General features: G+C 44.2%; 1 long non-coding RNA gene across 1 annotated transcript in view; it reads left to right on the top strand.

Annotated features, from left to right (window-relative positions):
• Nucleotides 1-20089, top strand: part of LOC132243370 (uncharacterized) — a 134646-nt gene that overhangs the window by 69166 nt on the left and 45391 nt on the right. The window lies entirely within an intron of this gene.

Below are 20089 nucleotides of genomic sequence, written 5' to 3'. Positions count from 1 at the left end.
CTGTGCACTCAGTTATGCCAGGCTCTTCTTGTGGATTATCCTCTCCACCGACAGGAGATCTGTAGGTAAAAGGAGAAACCTGTTTGTCTGCCATCAGAGATATACATTTCTCCCTTCATTACTAGTGAAGTTCTGTTCACAATCTGGTGACGAGTAAGCTCCAAAAGTAAAGAAGTTTGTACACGAGGGTTAAGTACAGACAGGCAAAAAACCCAAGGCTGAACTGATTAAGTCTTCACAGGTTAGTCTAAGCTGTGTAGACTGAATCAATAAACTAGTGAACAGACATTCACTTTTGATTCTGCAAATGCAGCCACATGGCTGCAGTGGCCCAAGCCAGAAGCCGGGGGATATCAGAGCATGCCTCCCTGCTCGGCTGGAGCAGACAGCTTGGGGCAAAGCTAGCCTGCCTACCCAGTGAAAGGGGGCTTGCTAGGCAGGTGCAAAGCATCCTGGGATGCTGGGGGACTGTAAATTAACCTGAATCTGGAGGGGATCTGGGATGAAAGTTCAATAAACTGTATAACCTAAATCAATTAAGTCTGATACTACATCCATCCAGATTTATTTTAAACTGATTTTGGCCATTTTGGAAGCAGTTTATGTGCACTGAACTTCTGTTGTGTTACAGATTTGAACCAGTTTCTGATCACTTATACCAGTTTCTTTTAATTTCTATCCTAGCCCATGAGAGAAGTGCCTGTTATACATTCCATTGAAGTCGGTGAGATTTTTTACATCAATATCACTGGCTAAGGTTCAGGTCCTACACTAAAACTAGAGAAAAACTTATTTTACATATTTTGTTTGATGTAGTAATTATTCCAGGATGCTTATGGCTCTTGGAAGTTAAGAAACTCACCGTAAAAATTCATGTTTTCCAGGGCTTTATCTTGGCTCAGGAGACAGTTCTTTCTTTTTTTACGAAACCCTCTCCACCATTCTCTCTGAATAATCCCTCACAGTTTTTAGCTCTGATGTCCTGGGACCCATGTGGCTGAAAGCCAGGTGTGGTAACATCAGGTGGATTGCATCATGCATGCCTTGATGTCATTACTCAAGAGGAGAAGCTTTACAGTGTTAAATGGCAGTGAGCCAGCTGTCATCCAGACTTACCTTAGGAAGAACTTGTGCATTGAGAAAGCTTAAAAATAAATGAAAGTCAAATACAGAGAGCATCTAACACGACTCAGCAATGGATGCCCAATGACTGCATGCTTCCCATTCCTCTCATGGCTATCCCCTTTTCAAACTCCCATCTTTTCCTTACATTTCCTCTCCATCTGAATAATTATTGGCGTTTTTTTCCTTATCCCTTCGTCCCAATGTCCCATTTTCTCCTCTTTTTTGTTTCCTTTCCACCCTCTCCTCCTCCAGTCCCTTGTCTCCCTCTCAGCCCTCCTCTCTTGATACCATTATCACAAACCCACACACATGCGCTTCAGGATGAAGAGAGTGACAGGTGCAATGGGCAGCTGGAGTTGTCTGACATGACAGTTTTCCCTTGTGCAAAGATGTGGGTTGCTGCAGTAATGCAGCCAAATAGAAAATATAGTCACAGCACACTCCAGAAATATGCCCTATATAAATTCCAGGCCTTGAATGACTCTATATGTGATTTTAATAGCTGTTTTGTGCATATGCAAACTGTATCTTGGTTCTTTATAAGTCTAGTTGCTTTCAAACCTCTGAAATTCTGTGTAACAATACTGTGGGCTTAGTGTGATTTCAGCTAGTTTTTAATGAATGGATACTATTCTATGTTGAATTCAGTTCGTGTCTAGACAAAATGAGAGGCAAGCGTGCACAACACGTTAAAACGGGCTAAATGCTTTTGCGCCGCTTTAATGGTGTCGGTGTTTGCATGCCTCGGCAGCGTATTGCATATTAATTCCAGCCGCTGTAGGAAATTGGGCAGTGTAACGTGCCTTAAATGACTCGGGACGCAGCAAACTAGAACTCCTTCGAGGAGGGGCCCCTGCAGCCCTGGAGTGAAGCACCGAGCTCCACGTAGCTCCACAGCTCTGCAGGAAGCCCTGCAGGCAGCCTGGCAGCAGCCCGGGAAAGCTGGCTCCATCCAAGAAAGCAGTGAGCCTGATTTCCCCCCCCCGCCCTGGAGCCTGCCTGCCTGCCTGAGCTGTATGGGGACCTAGTGCTTCCCTCCATGGCTGTGGTGCCCCCCCGGGACAACCTGAGCTGGGTACCTGCAGGAGGGTGCTGTCTGGGTGTGGGGAGGGGGGCCAGGCTGCCACTGCCATGGAGGGAAACATTATCCCCCCCCCCCCCCCCCGCATATCCCAGGGACTGCTCTGCCGACCAGCAGCTTGCCCTGTCCTTCCTGCTAGCAAGGCAGGTAAGTCAGTGGGGTGCATACACAACACGGGGGTTTAATCAGCCCTAAATTGAAGCGGTGTTTTTTAAAACCCACCGGTTCAATTTATGCCCCCGGTTTCATCTACACACGCCCTTAAAGGACAGCTAATATTGGGAACAGCTGTATCAGATGCAAACTATCAATATTCACTTAATCCAGAAAAAAGATCTTAATTATATCAGCCAATATGCTCCACGTATCCGACTGTAACTGAAACCCTCATGAAATCTCATGTTTAGAAGTTGAGATGAGACCCCTCTTGATTAACTCGCTATTTGGAACATATCCTTAAACCACTATGGGTCAGATGAGGCAGGGGCTGATCCATCTGTTAGATGTTTAAGTGTGATTCTTTTCCAGCCTTCTCCGTCTCTGAAAATTCATGATTGTATATAGTTTTGTGACACATCTTCATCGTACCATTAAGACTGAGTCACAAAAAAAGCACCGAGGAAAAGGAAGACCCACATGCCTTTTGTAGCAACTATTTTTAAGGGACACGAGGAGGGTGGAATAGCACTTAAGACCTAAGTCCACTTCTGTGCTTAATAGTTGAAATCCCAATGTGCCTTCCCAATGTGCCTCAGTTTACACAGCTGTAAAAGAAATGCAACAGCTTTAGTCTTACCAGGATTATGTAAAGAACTAGCAAGAACTTTGAGATCCTTGAATGAAGTATCATATAAATCCAAAGTTTGCCTAACTCACGGCTTCAAATGCATTTGAAAGCACAACGGTAGCAGAATTGGGTAATTACATGGGTAATCCAAGTAGACTAGATGGAATTTTAAATGATAAATTCTCATGCTTCAGTGCAACTAACTTCCTAGATTTAGGAAGAAGCTCTTTCAGTGGGCAATTCCATATTTGCCCATTATAGTGTTTGTTGTATTTCCGTCTCAGTAGTCTGGTCCTGGGCACTGTTAATGACAGGATATGCTAGACTGGAGATGGAGCTTTGGTCTGATTTGGTGTGACAGTTCCTATGTTTCAGTTGCGTAAAACATCTGGGATGAGATGATTTTCTCAATTACAGTGATGTAAATCAGAAGCATCAGTGGCCTCTGTGGAATTACTTTTGAATTTGAATGAGCACAGTGACATCATCATCTTGCACCCTACACCCCCCCATCTAGACTTGTGTCCCCAACCTATATGCTATGTATAATTTTCTGCTTGAGATGGGGAATATATTTAACAATTATTCTGACTCAACTGTGTGTTGTTTCCTGTGCTAACTTGAAATTTCCTGGTTCTGTCTTGACCAATCTGAATTAACAAGTAAAATACTAGAGCTTTATTGCCATAATAGGATTTCTGTTTTCAGAATAATAACCATGTCATGACATGTATTGATCTACTAAGATGGTGGTCGTCACTGAAAGCCGAATCTCTCCATTTTCCTATTGTCCTTTTTCTATTATTATATTTATTAAAAACATGTCCGAATTGTTGGCACTGAAGCTTGAGATGCTGATAAACTGCGCATACATGTGAAGGTCTGATTGCTCAGTGGTTATTAATAAGGTTATTTGGACAGGAAGTGGCAATACTTCCACATCTCCTTTTGGAACGAAACGTGCTAGCCTATCTCCCTTCCCATGTGTTTCTTAGTAATCACCTTCAGTTATTTTTTTTCCAATTAATTACAGTCATTTAGATAATGAACAGCCTCTCTCTCGTGGGTACACTGAGTCAGTCTACCACTTGGAAAAAATGGTCTTACAACAATGCAGCCTTACATGCAGATTATTCTTAACCAGATTTTTTTTTTCTTGTGTCAGACACATTTAAATGCACATTAGGACAAATGTATTGCAAGCTGGTTGCTCCCTAAAGTAAAACCATCACAAGGAAAAAGATCCCATCCACTTTTGCAGTGTAAGCTGCTAGCTAATCAGCAGTGATTTCCTTGTTTTCTATGGGATTTAAAATTCTTTGCAGGGATTTGGAGGTGAGGGGAGGGAAGGTTGAGAGTGGAAAGAAATGGTTGTGTTGAGTGGGTTGTGGGGGTTTGGGGTTGTTTCTTTTCTTTTTTTTCCAAATCAAGAGAAAGCAAGTACGTGCATTTGCCTCCTTCTCATTCAGCTGCAGAGTGCACTTCGTTAAGACAAAATGGTGAAAACATTCAGTGCCAAAGGGTTTTAATTTTAGTCATCTAAGACAATGACAAACATCAACCCTTCCAGGTGAATTAAGTTACAGTGGAGGGTATAGCTGAGGAATAGTAATGAAGCAAACTGAAAATATTTGCTGAAGGGGAAAATTTGAAGACAGACTAGGCTGCAAATTTCTATAATGCTCACTCTTTCCTTAAGGCAAGCACCAGGCATACTACAAATACACCAACAGCAGGGATCAACTCCTCCAGAAGTAGTACAAATTGGGGATAATTTTAACTAGCGGCTACCTGCGCCCTTCATGACTCAATGGTTTTGAAGGAAATATAACTTGAAGGGACAACATGGCATGCTGTCTAGAGGAAATCCCCCCAATGTGCTCCACGTATGGAACAGAAGCAGTGTAAATCGTGCGGTGCAGGCTGACCTGCCGTGACCACACACCTTTTGAACACTGGAGCCGAATGGGGGTAGCTCATCTCTTCAGTGCTACTTACTGCGAAGAGCTAATTAGGAACCCATGATTCTGCTAACCCCATTAGTTCCTGGTTGAACATCTGGAGAAATTACAGGTGTTAGTTGTTTTTTTCCAGGCTGTTCAGGTGCATAGACCTTAGATACCTAAATGACTGAGACTCACTGACTATGCTGAACGTCACTCATTCTCATCCCTAATGGAGTTTTCAACATGAAAAGTGAGGCTGGCATGTGCTGGACACAACTTAAACTTCACGAAAACTACTCAGACGCTCTGTGTTAAGTTTGCACACACTGGTGATTGTGCAGCTGCACTTAGTGGATGGACCGGGACAGAACTGATTGAAAATCACACACCTCTTGCAGCTCTAAGTTCAGAAGTCCCTTTTCCAGTCGTGCTTTCCCACAAAGCAACTCATAACCTGCTAGCATTTACATAAGGATAAAAACTAAGTACATGTATGTAATAGGCTCCCTGCATTTGGGAGTGGAAACTTTAATTTGCCAGTGTATTACCAAAGTAATGGATGACGTTAAAAGTTGAAGAGTCCTTACCTGTTCCTAGACTTAATTTCCCTAACATGCTCTTTTACTTCTTCCAAACCTTCTTTCTCTGAACAAGCAATGTTTGAGTTAGTTTTGTTTATAAAAGAAGGCTAACCTGCTTTCTCCTTTTACTACCATAATTAAATTATTTTCTTTCCTTCTATTCTTCCCTGTTGGATGGTCACGATATTTTTTGTATTAAAAGTCATCTACATTGCTTTCCTGAATTAAGTTGCTCTGATCTTTGTTGCCACTAGTGCTGCTGCTATTTCTCTATTTTTTATGATAAACTGATGTCTTCCCTTTTGTCTCATTGCTCTCCCTTAAGGCTAACTTCTTTGTAAAACTCGTGGAATAACAAGCTTTGAAATAAAGGGTAGGAGAAGCGGTGAAAGCCTTTGTTTGGGACTTAAACAGAGTGGGTTCAATTCTCTGCCTTTCTATAGACTTCCCATGTGACTTAGAGCCGGAGCCTATTATATGCATCAGACACTGATTCCCCTTTTTGTAAAATAGGTATAATAGTACTTCCTTACCTGAAAGGTGTTGGCGAGGGCGAGTACATTAATCAGTGTGAGGTTCTCAAGTATAAGTAGATAATTAATTATGAGAAAACTATTGATGAAGCAGTTTCCAGGGTAGGTGGAGATGATTTCTTCCTTTATATAAGTGTATAAGTTTTTCCAGGGAAGGAAAAACTTTGTTTCTCAAGAATATCCACTTCTCCGTGCTGCTTGTCCTTTTGATGTCAAAGGCCTTTTCTATCCTTGCAGATAAACGTATGCAACTCCGACTGATTTTAGAGAGTTAAACACGGGGAACACACTTCGGCTGCCTGTAGATGTGCTCGTTTACTTTTTAATTAAAAATACGAGCATGTCGCCTCGCTGTCGCATGTATTAAGCCCTCCCCCCATTTAAAAATGGCTATGGGGGTGCTTTAAATAAAGCTTGTTAAGTGAGCTTTATTTAAGCACCCTTGTGGGCATTTTAAAATGGGGGGGTTAATAATGCATGTGACAGTGAGCTGTTTTAATTAGCACAATTGCTGGGGAACCCTTCTAATCAAAAAGGCCCCTTCTCGCCCCCAAGCACATGTATAGGCAGCCTTCGTTCCTACTCAGTCTTCAGGTGTCTCATTGAAGGAGGTCACAGGTTCACAGAAGTGCAGGCCTGGAAGGGATCTCATGAGATCATCAGGTCCGCCCCCCTGCTCTGGGCAGGAAAGACAACTGGGGTCACATAACCCCGGCAAGGTGTGCGTCCAGTCTCCTTTTGAAGATCTCCAGGGTAGATGCCTGCATCACCCCCCTCCGGGAGTCTGTTCCAGCAGCTGGGATAGAGAGGCAGAAGTCTAGAGAGGCATCTTATTAACCGTCAGCTTACCAGGTAATTTTTTTAGGATAGTTTGGCCTGATTTTTTATTTTCTTTTTCAGACATGTAGCAGGAACCCCTAACCCCTGCTCCTTAGAGGGTGGGTAGGCACCTGGGCAAGAGCCTGCTGCAAAGCCACATGCAGCCAGGGAAATGCATACTGGGTTATAAAATGCATCAGGGGAGAGAGCAGTGGCTGCAGCTCAGTAGCAAAGCCTCAGCACCTGAGAGCAGGATGAGTGCTGGGCCACGTGACCTAAAAGGGTAGAGCTGAAGCTTACTAAAAGCCTGGCTCCTGAACCGGGGGCAGCCTGGCCCTGACTCCCATTGGAAGCAGATCTCCTGCTGGCCGGGGCTGTAACAGGGGAGCCGAACCAACACGGGTACCTGAGGAGCTGCAAAGAGCTGGCAGCCAAAGGGTAGGATGAGGCTGGGACCCAGGGAGACCCAGTGGATCAGTAGGGGTTTCACTGGCGGAGTACAAGAGGACCAGGTGTGGGTGATAGGGGTGGTAGGGAGCCCACAGGCGGGGGTGCCTACAAAACACCTTGCACTAGGTCTAAAGTCCAAATAGCCCTTCCAGGGTGTGGGATCCAGGAGGCTGCTTGAGGCTGAAGACAAACCCATTTAGATGCTGGGAGAGCAGCCTTGCTTGAGTGAGGGGTGCCAGGGGGGTTGAGACAAAACCTGAGACAGAGCCAGGGGCTGGGAAAATGAGAGCAGCCTTGCCTGGCCTTGGGGGGCTGGGACAACACCTAGAACAGGACCAGGGGTCTGCAAAATGAAAGGTAGGCAGGCTGAGGCCAAGAGGGCTGAGGGTCTAAAGCCTATTGGGACTGGCAGTGATGGGCTGAGGCTGAGCGAGCCAGGCCAGGACAAGTGGGTCAGGGATGGAGGCCTGCAGCCGGAATAATAAAGCCAAGAGGACTGAGGACTACATGAGAAGGCAAATGATAACAGAGTAACACCCGTGAGGCATGAGCATGGCTATAGGGAGGGATGGAGACCATGATTTCAACCCTTAAGGCAAGACCAGAGAGGTCTGAGCCCCACAAAGAGGCCTGGTGTACAGAGGGGTCTGAGTCCCAAGCAGAGAGATTGCAGTGGAGCCAGAGCCCTAGGCTGAGAGTGAAGTGGGCAGGGGCTCAGCCCCAGATCAAGTGGGCCAAATGGAGCCAGAGAGGACAGAGGACAGGAAGAGCACCCAGAGCTCACCAGCCTTTGAGGACAGTCTGCTCTCTTAATTTTTTTCCATGCAGGCAAGGCAGCAGAGTGAGACCCTGAGAGGCTGGAGCAGGTGGGCAGAGCAGGATTTAGGCAGTCACTAAGGGGCATCACAGCCACCCTAGGGGGGCCGACCTGCCACAAGACCCTCTGCTCGAAATATTCACCTAGTTTGTGCTTTTGTGCCCAGATGGGTGCATGCATCTCCCTGACTGCAGCCATATCTGCCAGTGTTGGATTTAGCTCACAGGTGAGCCTGCCAAGTACACGTATGTTTGCACACCAGGAAATAGGCATGTATATGTGACCGGGCATACAATTATAATTCTTTTCCTATGGGCAGAGAGGTGGCTAACTGTTAGTCGGAAACAAAGTGGAAGATGGAGCAGGCTGACACTTCAGAGACTAACTGGTTCAGAGGGGCATGCACCTCCATGGGAGGACAGCCTTCTTTGTCAAATGCAACTTTGCTATGGGTGACCTATTGTTAGAGACCTCAGTTACAGTCATTCTGCATATAGCAAGAGTGACCGTGATACCAGCAATTCGAGGAGTGGCATCTTAACCATTAAGATACCACTTAGTTATGTTTCTGCTTGGTAATGGAAGAAGCGCACTCACTTCTCGATGACATGGTCTTAGTTTTCTTACAAAATCCTCTTTCCTATGACTTTCTTCTGGTTATTAAGGCTATGCGATTTCTTTTTTCCCTCTTTGAGCTATGCTCAGGCCATTCAGTTTGCCAATAATTTGAATACCAACAACATGGCTCATTTTGACAGGCTGAGTTTGACAAGCTACTATAAGTCCTTTCACTGAATTGTTGGTCTGTCATGTTATTTCTCCTACTAATGGTATAAGAGCTGATAGCAACTTGAATACCTAAAAATAGATGTGCAGAATAGGCCTTCAAATTTGTAGCTAGAAGCTGGTATTTTATCATCTTGGCTTATTCTGCCATTATATGGTGTAATGTGAGAGCTTAAAATAACTAAGTGCCAGTTTTGTGCCAAAAATATAAAGTGTCATTCAGTATTACAGTATCTATTTCAGCTAGGAAAGCTCCTCTCACTTCCAACAGCAGCTTTCCTAGCAGAAATAATTCAAAGGACTGCCACAAAACTGAATGCTTGCAATGGACCAAATTATTCTACACAAGTTGAATTCTAAATGTGGATAGAAGTGGTAGAGGAGATTGGGCCATCTCTCTAATATTGCAATTAATCATTATCTGCATCCCAGTTTTCACTTCCTCCGGAGTCTGTGCATGATACGTTGCCCTGACAGCACCGCCTTCTTAGCTCTGCGACGTGAAGTTCATGTTCACCCCTGCAAGGTAGCTGATAGTTTGAAGTGCTGACTTAGAGATGCATCATTGGTGCTGACTTCCCTGGAGAGAGCTTTGAAGAGACACTTTCAGGTTCCACTGAGTGGAAGCAGAAAATCTGCCGTGCCTGTTTTCTACTAGCCTGGATAGTCTTGCACTAATTTGTGTTGTTCCAGGAGTTGTTCATGCATATAATGAATATGCAGTAGTTTTCAATGAGCTGGAACCTTCTGCTTCAGATGGTGCCTCGGCAAGTTGTTTCCTTGCTGTAATGCAAACAAAGTGTTTCCTTGTTTTGACAGCGTGTGCATCGTGACCACAGATTGAACATGCGTCTCCTGAAAGATATACCATGTGGGAAGATGATTTCACAGAAAGCCACGAGGCAGTTTTAAACCGGCTGAAATACATGGCTCCGCATGTTCCCATAGCTGCTGTTTTATTGCATGCGCTACATTTGTATTAATATCTGGGCAAAACCGAAGCTAGAGTGGCACTTATCTCCCTTTTACACTATGTTGCTTCCAATATAGTCTGTTTCAGTCTATTTACTGAAGCATCAAAGACATTGCCAACTTTTATCTATTGGATAAGGACCAGATGAGGGGGCTAGAGGTGGAAAGCCAAACCAATTTAGCTATCATAAATCTCATTTAAAGAGGAGAAAAGAAGCATTTTTTCAAGGGTTTAGATGCTCCCATAGTTATCCATTACAGGAAATTTGATATTCCTGCCAAGGGCTGGGCCAAATGGTACTATTTAATGAGGGTGGCCATACGTTCTGTATTGGCTGGGACAGTCCCACATTTCAGAGGCCGATCCCAGCCAGACGGTGAAAATTAAAATGAGCACACCAGGCATGAGCTATGCAATAGGAAGCCCTAGCATACAGCAAAATTGCTCTACTTCCCTGAATAGCTTAACTTGATTAGTGGAATGAACACTGAAAAGGGGATTGTTAACATCTGTGCAATAAAGAACAATGAACGGGTCATTAACAGGCGATACCAGTGGTGCCCTGCCCCCAACTCTGCCTGCACCAGCATAGGTGGGGAAAGGAGGGGGACACTCCTGGATTTCACATTGTCCCAGATTTCACATTGTCCCTATCCCATCTGGTCACACTGACTGATCTTCCAGGGAAAGTAGGTAGAAGCTGATCACCAGCCTTGCAAACTTCATCTTGCCACTTGAAACAGGTCAAGATTGTGTTCAAGTGCACTGTAGACTGGAGGGGCTGGGATATGGCATTTTGGCACACAACACAGAAGCGTCTCATCACGCTGTGAAAATGGCATGCCATTGGGTGCTATTATGCCTAGGCTTGAATGGACCATGATATGACCTCTGAGGTTGGCACACAGTACAGTGAATAGAAGACATTTTGGAGATGGTCTTCTGGCAGGCACTGTGCAGTGTCCACTGCTTTCTAGGTACTTAGAAAGGTGTAATGGCACCCAGTTCACATTATGAGAATATGACTTTGCGGAGCTGATTTCTTGCACCGTGGACTTACATACTCTGCCATAACTGGTAGATTTAGTCCTGTTTCTGAAATAAAGAAGCACATCTTCTGTTACCAAGGGACTCCTTACTAGACATTAAGGGTTTGGCTCTTTGTTCTTCTAGTAGCTGCCATGAATGCACTCAGGACAATTCTGTTGTCTGGTTTCATCTTTATTGGCCTTGAAATATTACCGTTAGCCATCCCAAATGCAGCCTTGCATTGAAGGGTGTGGCTGGCAAGGTGGAATGATAAGATGCAACTAATTACTGCTGCTTTCTTGCACCATTTTTGCTATGCATTTTCCCCTATGCAATGCCTTTGCATTAAATGGAGTGATTGAACCCTGGATATGTTGAATTTATGGGTAGCCACTACTTATAAAGACTTTGTAGTTTGTCTGGCACTTTTTTTTTCCCTTGGGATGATGTTGATGCTTCTTGTAGCTGTCAGAAAGATTTTAGATTTTGAAGACGGTTGAGGTGGGAAGGGGCTAACTCAGAATTGTACAGTATGTACTTTATCATGAGAAATAATTAGTAGGTAAGGGTGGCTGGGCTGTCAAAAATATATATTTTTTTTCTATCTTAAAGTAAAATGAATTGCTAGAAGTTGAGAGAGCGAGCCAGTTTTACAGGGCTTTTTGGCTTCTGTGTCTCTGTTACTTTCACCTCAGTTAGTTTCGCTAGGTCCAGGTGCCTCGCTTCATCTTTTTTCTCCTCATTTAAATTGGTTTGGAAGTGCCAAGAGCATCTTGTTTGATTTAATAAACTCTTTGTCACTCATAGGCAGATTGGTTTGCAGAGCTGCAGTTGTCTCCGGTCTCTGTTTATGAAGCATATGAGCCTGTTAGTGGTGGTTTTCCTTCATATCCTCCCGTGTTTTATTTTTATAGAGCGGGATAGCACTGTTCTGTTGTGATAAAGTTCGAAGGATGATTGACTTGCTCCTCCCTGCTCTTCCCCCGTTGTAATTGTATGTGTTTTCTTCTCTGTTAATGTTTGGTTAAGATTGTACTGCCATGCACTACTTCTGCCACCTTCTTTCACACAAGAAGTTGATGGATCTTGATTTTGCTGTGAAGTTGGATTAAATGCTACCCTAGGCTGAAGTGTTGGACTGTCAGCAATGGTTAAAAAGGGGAAGGACAGTCATTTATCCTAAGCAAAGGTTATGTAACATTGAGGAAAGAGGCCAGAACAGAGTAAAAAATCGGTTTGTTAGGGAGAGATGGGCTGATCGGTTTATGGCTCACTCTGCACAGGATGTGCAAGGGACCTGAGACCTTTTCAGCGCTTGGTATGGTCCTTGAATGTCGCCAAGTGTAGGTTCTCCACCAATCTTCACCATGCCAGCTGAACATCCCTCATGCTATCTACGTAGATGGGGAGGCTCTAGAGTACATGGAACACTTTCCATATCTGGCAGCAACCTCTTTCAATGGGCTACCATCGATGAAAAAGTCCAGCACGAGGTCAACTGCACCAGTGCCACCTTCCTCAAGCTGTGACAATGTGTCTTCAAAAATAAAGACCTTCGGAAGTTGATGAAGGTCCTGGTTTACAAGGCTGTCATGCTGACCACCCTCCTCCACTGCAGTGAAACCTGGACTGTCAACCGATGCTACATTAAGACCTTCGAGAGCTTTCACCAGCGGTGCTTATGTGGAATCCTGGGGATCGAATGGGAGGACTGCCCGACCAGCGCAAGCGTCCTCCTTGAAGCTGCATCCACCAGCATTAAAGCCTTGCTCTTGAGAAATCAACTCCGATGGATGAGCCTCTGTGTCCGGAAGTCCAAGAACTGCCTCCCTCGCCAGATTCTCTGCTCCCAGCTCTCTGTTGGTCAACGCCCAAAGGGCGGCCAAAGAAAAGGTTGCCTTCAAGCATGGAGGCATCAACACCATGCCAGGAGTGAGCAAGCTGCTGACTGTTCAGTGTGGCACCACCTGGTCCACCAAGGTCTGCACCTCTTTGAAGCCCAACAATTCGATGCTGAGGCAGAATGGCGGTGACAGAGGAAGGAGAAGGAGACCAATCCAGGGCTGCAAATCCCACTCCCCCACACAATAACATGCCCCCATTGCTGAAGAATGTGCGCATCCAGAATCAGGCTCCTCAGTCACCTGAGGACCTATGAAGCCTGACAGATGTCATCCTCAACTTTGAGGGACCGCAGATGGACCCAACAGATAGATTTATGAACCAACTGCTCCCTACATGCATGGTCCTGAGCTGCTGAGCTTTCTTGCCCCAGTCTGGGAAAGCATTTAACCAGGTGCTTAACTTGATGCACAGGATTAGTCTACTGGGTTTTCTGGGGGAGGGGGAATACTTATCTAGAGCCCTCTAACCTTCTTCCTTCCCCTGACAGATTGTCTTTCATGGTTGGATTGGGTCGTGACTTCTCTGAGGTCTGGATCCTATAAGGCAAAGTGTACCTCTCCCAACACATACAGAGATCTCCATTTCACATTGATTTCCATGGAGCTGAAGTTTCAGGAGACCTGTAACATCCTCAGAACCAAGCCTGTGGCATCCAACAGTATTTTATTCCCTTCTACAGTAAGTCAGCGCTCTGTTCTTTCAAATGCAGTGAGACTCAGGTTCCCAGTGCTAATCAAACACTAATAAGAGCCAAGTTATTTAGGCGAATGCTTCTGTTGACACGTACAGGTATACAATTAGCTGTTGTGTGACGGGTAAGAAAGTGCATAAAAAATTTCAGGATAATAAGTTTTGGGGAGAAAAAAATGTACAGACCTCGAGGCCTGGTTCTAATTAGAGAATGACACAAAGTGGTCAGAAAATAAAACTCCTGCTGTAAGAACTCCTGCCATAGTCAAAGAGTAGCATCAGCGAAGATGCTTAATTATCCACTGCATATAACAACTCCCTCGTGGAGACTGCTGCAAGTATGGTAAGTACAAAGGGCATTGAAGTCAGATTTACCCTGAAAGTCATTGGCCTTTTAAAAGTGAGGCCAATAAAATCTGAATCCATAATGGAACTAGTTTCGAACAGTTGCGTCTCTGCAGTATCTTCTTTGTTAGGCACTCTACAGGCAACAAAAGCAGAGAAACAAAGAAACCGCTTTTGGGGTGGATTCTCTTCTCCCTTATGCAAGTTTAACTCTTGCTTTCGATGATCTAATCCTGATTTACACCAGTGGCAGTGAGAATAAGGATTAGGCCCCAGGTCTCAAGCTGTTTAGCAAAGATCCATGAAACTGTTAAAAACGGCAGGTGCAAAGCAATCTTGGGGTAACACAATGTGACTTGTGAACTTTGATGTCTGTCAAGGCAATATACAAGGAAACATTAATGCCAGACTTCTTCTGAAAACCAGAACACGCAGAGCTGGCTTCAGAAACTTGTCCAACTTCATACCAGAGATGCTTAGAATTGGCTCCACAATGCTAGGATATGTAGCTCCAGACGTGGCACGTATTTTATGAAGAATAAACCTCATTTTCAGAGATGCTGGGATCCTACAGCTCTCATTGACTTTAGCACCCCTCTGAAAATCAGCTGTATCTGTTTACATTGTCATAGACAGGGTGAGATACCATATTAATGCCGAAGGTGTTACTCAGTTTCCATTATAGGCATATTTTAGACTTCTTTTAACTCTTTGGACCTGGAAGCACTCCCAATAGCCTGAAATGCCTTGTCATGACTAGTCCCAGTTTCTTGTCACTATTTTTACTCTCTCATGAAACGTCTATGCAATGCAAAAAGCAGCTGTTACCTCTCAGATGTAATCTTAATACTTTGGTCTCCATATGAGCCCAAGCGTATGACCATTGAGACTGTGTGCAGGCTTCAAGGCAGAACTGAAAGACAACAGGTAATCCCTCGAGGACCTTTCTAGGAGACAGAACTTTTGTCCAGTGCCAGTTGTAAGCAATATGCTAAGACATAGGACGTGTTCATGGTTGGGGAAGCTCTCATTGGAACAGGGTTGAAGGAGCTTGGCAGGTCAACACTACTTACTGCCTAATATCTGACAAAACAAGTGTACTGACAGTTTGTTTGTACTTGGTCACTTGAGACTCACTTGTAGGAACAGCAGAAATACCCTGTGAGACTTACTGTCCCTTACTCTTACTTTCCATATCTTAGCTCAGCAGCAAGCTTCATTCCCAGTACCAGCATGACTGTAACCAGTTGGACAATGAATGAGTGACTGGCCTTTTATGTGGTCAGCTCTCAGTCAGAGATGGTAAGTACTGATATTCATGTTCAGAGGAGTCTTTGTGGTTCGGTAGCCGCTCATCCCCCCGCTAATATTACACACCGGTCGGTCCTCCCCATCAGCATCCGGCAGTATCACAGTGCCAATTGTCAGAGCTAAGGCAGCAGCAGCATGCTGCAGTTGAAAAGTCTTCATGTCAATCATTCTTGAATTCTCAGGACTCAGGACTTGCTCGTTGCTTGGTAACAATTTTTCACAGCTGCACTAGAAAGTGTGCTCTGAAAGGAGGATAGCTTAAAACCTGACAGCAATTACAGGAGAGGCAGACCGCAGCTTTCATTTTGAAGACCAAATATACAAATGGGCCTTCCTATTCTGATAGCATTTCATTATGATTTAAATAGGCTTCCCACTGTACAAGAAGCTGAGTGTTAAGGTAATAGACCTTTGATGCTGAGTTTTTATGTCAACAGCAATCTCGTACTTCTCTGAACATTGAGCCAGCTCGAAAAAAGAAGAGATTCTGGAAAGAGGTGAAAGAATAGATAGTGTTTGGATTTGGCTTGTCACTTTTCCTCTGTCTCTTCCATGGCTAGATCATGAGGTCTTGACTTAGGCTGATACTCGGATCAACTTCTACTGTATCTCTCTGGAAGTGCAGCAGAGTAAGACCTTCCAATCATGACCCCAAGACTTTACATTTTATCTGAGGCATCGCATGAGAAATTTCTTAAGCACAAAATCTTCAGGGGTAAGCAAGGGTCTTGTTCATGGTAATTTCAGGCAGCTCCTGGAGCTCTTAGCACAGGGGTGGGCAAAATGCGGCCCGCGGGCTGGATGCAGCCCAGCAGGCCATTCTATCTGGCCCACGGGGTCCCTAAAAACTTCCAAAAATTAATATTTTTCTGCCCCTGGCTACCTGTCATGTGGCCCTTGATGGCTTGCCAAAACTTAGTAAGTGGCCCTCTGCCCAAAATAATTGCCCGCCCCTGTCTTAGCACCTTGATTGTCCAAACATTAACACCTAAAACTAGTTTTAAGCACTTGTTAGACAGCTCAAAGTTATGCCACTCCAGGGCAGGATTAACTCTGATCCCTGTTACCCAGCTCATGCTACATTAAGGTGCAGCCACTGTAGGCTACACCTTAGTGCAAACACCCCACCTGTCCCCCTCCCCTGCTAGCCCAGATCAGGCCCACTGCCCTCCCCACCTTCCCGAGCACCCCACACCCCAGAATCATCCCTGCTCATGCCCCCCCCCCCGCTTACTTGTGGCTATCCTGGGGGAGCAGTCAAGGAAGGGTTACCCTGCCTGCCCAGCTGGGACTGCCAGTGCTGCTCTCTGGGCCAGGCTTAGCTCAGAGAAGAGCAGCAGCTCATAGGACAGGTTAACCCTTCCCTGCCTGCTCCCCTGGGGGACACTGTGGGCAGCCACCAATAAGTGGGGCAGGGCAGGGCAGGGCAGGGGAGAGCCCAGAATGAGATGAGAGGGATTCTTACCTTTCGGTCCTCCAGGCCCCTGCTGGCCTGAAGCATGACTGCTCCAAACTGGAGCTAACATTAATACCCATCAACATATGTGCAGTTCAATTTTACAAGCAACAAGGCCAGAAGTAAAAAGAAATAATTAAATAAATGGGATACCAGCATTTGCACAGGTAATAGTAAAAACATCATGCTTTCAGCAGACTGAATCTCTTTTTTTAACGTCTGATTTAAAAAATTTCAGAAATTGCCCCTGAAGACAAGGACAGATTTTTTTGGCAAATTTATCAGGAAAAATTTCCCCCATTTTTACAACCATCTCTTATGATTTTTGTTACTACCGGTCTGCCATCACCAGGAAGGTGATTTAAATGCCCTTTATGAAAGCTCTAGTAAAGCTCTCTTTTTAATGAGACTATATAATATTGCCAGTGACACGGTAGTAAATTTGCAAGGAGAAGGATATCTGTATGTATGGTTTTTGGTATGCAACATGCCTGTACTGCAAATCTTGAATTTGAAAAGCTGTATACCTGAAAAATTATACGATGTGGGAGCAAAAATGGTATAATGATTTGAGAAGCAGTTTTCCCAAAGTGCATATTTTCAACATAGAAATGTTCAATTAGGGTAAATTGTAAGAGACCTTTCCTCAGCTTGAGAATGAATTTAGTAATGTGGACAAAATGCTTATGAGACAGAGGCAAAATCAAGAAGCTTTGCTCAGTTTTCTTCCAGTTAACTCACATTTGACAAAAGCCCCAAATTTCTAGTCTCTTTAATGGTGCAAGGAAACATTAAAACTGTAGGTGTGATATCAAGTAATAAACAGAGGGTGACAGACATTTTGCCTCTAATAGAGGAGAAATCAGGTTTCTTCATTCCAAGATTTTTCATTTTACACCTGTTTATGTAAATAAATTCCTCTTCTCTCCTGATATCCAGGTTGTAGCTGTATTGGTCTAGAGGAAAAGGCGATCAGGACTTGTAGTAGAGATGAGATCTTTTATTAGGCCAACGAGATTTTTGCCAAAAAAGATTCTTTAATCTCCTCTCGTTGGGTTTCTTGGGCTCTCCTTAGTACACCACTGGCTGCCAAATAGCATTGCAGTGACCTTCCTTCTTCCACCTTCCGCTTTCCCACATGCTCGGGTCCTGATTTCCCTTTTTCTCTCTTTACCCCAGATTTAAGTGACATCATCAAGTCTCCTGCCTTAACTAGTGCCTCCAACTCTTGTCTGCCCCAGTCAACACAAAAATGGCCACTTTTCTATTAATGCGACGCTATCTATCGTCCTGTTCTTAATTCTTTCATTCCTACCCTCATTCCTGCATCAAGGCCCTTCAAGGCTCTCCACTAAGTCTTCCTTCCTTGTCTTACTATGTTACTCCTGGAGTTGCCACCTTTCGTCTGTGCAAGTCCTCCACAACCCTTTCTTATCCATCTTTAGAAATTATTCTTCCATGACTCTTCAAACTCCTTCCAGCTTGTTTCACAAGTCTGCATTTGGATTCTTCCACAAAACTAGCTTCAAGTTAACCTAGATTTGGAAGAGAAGTTGGGTGAGAAACTTTGTGGAACTTAGCATTAGATCCTGTTTAGTGCCTGGTGTAGGCAGGACGACCAGTACAGGTGGAAAACATGTTAACCAGTCCGTCATAGTTAAACCTAGTGGAGATAGATGGTATGAAAATGTCAGAATTGCATTGCTAGCTACTGTTCTACAATTTTTTTGGCATGTTAGAGTACCCAGTGCAGAGAAACAGAGACCGTGTTTAAGTACCCCAAGCCATTCCCTCCATTCTTTACAGAGTCCCTCCCTTTTTTTTTTTTTTTTTAAATAATAGGTCTTTCAAACTGGTGTTCAAGCCAGTTTTCCTTTCCTGGCACTCTCTCTGCAGTCCTCAAGGGGTCACAAAAATGTGGCTGATTTGAAGCAGTGTGTTTTCTTCCAGCTTTTTTTTCCCTCCTTACACTCCTTCCTTCTTTACCCCCAGTTAAACTCACTAAGTGTATTAATACTGAAAATAGCCCAATGGCAAATGCAATATACAAAGCAATCCCAATTCTGCTGCAGTTAATCCCCATAATCATGACCAGATAACACCTTTTTAAGTACCTCTGACTATGAGACACATTAAGTGGTATTTTAACAAGCTAATTACAACAATTTAGTTAACCCATTTTCTAGCAAAGCTCATTTTTGCCAATATAGACCAAGTCTTCTATCTAGTGCAACTCCAATAAGAAAGAATTGAGTGAGATAACAAAGGGTCAGTAGACAAATAGTTGGTATTTAACATGAAAAGATGGAATTATCAAGGTCCATCTCTTCGTTTGTCTATTTTGCATATACACCTTTACCTCAGACCCTCATGCTTTCAAGACTATGATCTCTCTTGAGCCTCTACAGGGCCGTGCTAGATGTTTGAAGAGAACTGAGAACATTTTAAGCATCACGGTAATATCAATACTAAAAATGATAAAGAGGATAATGGAAGCAAACTGTTATACTGAACCTAGAGGCTTACATTTATTTCCAAGAATGCAGTTGGTCAAAGCTGCAGAAGAAAAATGCATTTGTGGACATCAAGGAAGGTTCAGAAGGACTTAAGAAACGGGACAAAGAAACCAACCCTGAACGCATGGTGAATATTATTAGCTGTGAACAGTTTGATCAGCCCCTTTTCATTACTTGTAGTAACCAGGGTTAAAATTACACTTTGACTCCTGCGGGGTCTGCAAAAAAAATTGGCTGGGATTGGGGCTGTGTGCACGGGTCCCCGCCAGTACCATGGGACTGGGGCCAGCAGCGGTGGCAGCTGGAGGGAGCCACTGCCACCACCTGGGCTGCTAGGAAAGGCGCAGGGCAGGCTGGGAGCTGTGCGCGGTGGCGCATGGAGGCTGTTGCAGGGGGAAGGAGTGCTGAATGCCCCACTGGGGCTTTCTTACCTCTTATTTGGGGGGCTCAATACCCCGAGCTCCCCCATAATTCAAACCCTGGTAGTAACTCTTTCTGCATGTGCATACAAAGCACCTTCCCAGTGTCATTTTGCAATTGCCACTCAGCAGTTGAGGGCTGGTTCAGCACAATACTGTTTAATTTCCTTTATTTCATTAGCTCTAATGCAAGTAGAGGGTGTCCAGGCATTAGCGCTTGTTCAGGAGGATAGAACAAATGCTTACTTCAGAGTTCATGTGCATTTTCTTTTTCCTCCAGGTATATATTCTGTCCAGAAAGAAAACCTTGCCTTTTTTTAGCACACATTAACTGGCATTTGCTAATACTGGGTTTCCATTTCTTATCTACAACCACAATGTACGGAGAATAATCTCTACTGCAGAGTATACCTAACGTGTTATTTATTCATACCGCATTAGGCAAAAACTGTGTTCAGTGGCCTTTTTGTTTTGCACATAATTAGAGACACTGGAATCTTTATAAGATTAGTTTAGACAT

Source organism: Alligator mississippiensis, chromosome 9, assembly GCF_030867095.1.
Source record: "Alligator mississippiensis isolate rAllMis1 chromosome 9, rAllMis1, whole genome shotgun sequence".
NCBI classification, from domain to species: domain Eukaryota; kingdom Metazoa; phylum Chordata; order Crocodylia; family Alligatoridae; genus Alligator; species Alligator mississippiensis.
Note: the sequence above shows the minus strand (reverse complement) of the source record. Positions and strands in the feature narration are given on the sequence as shown.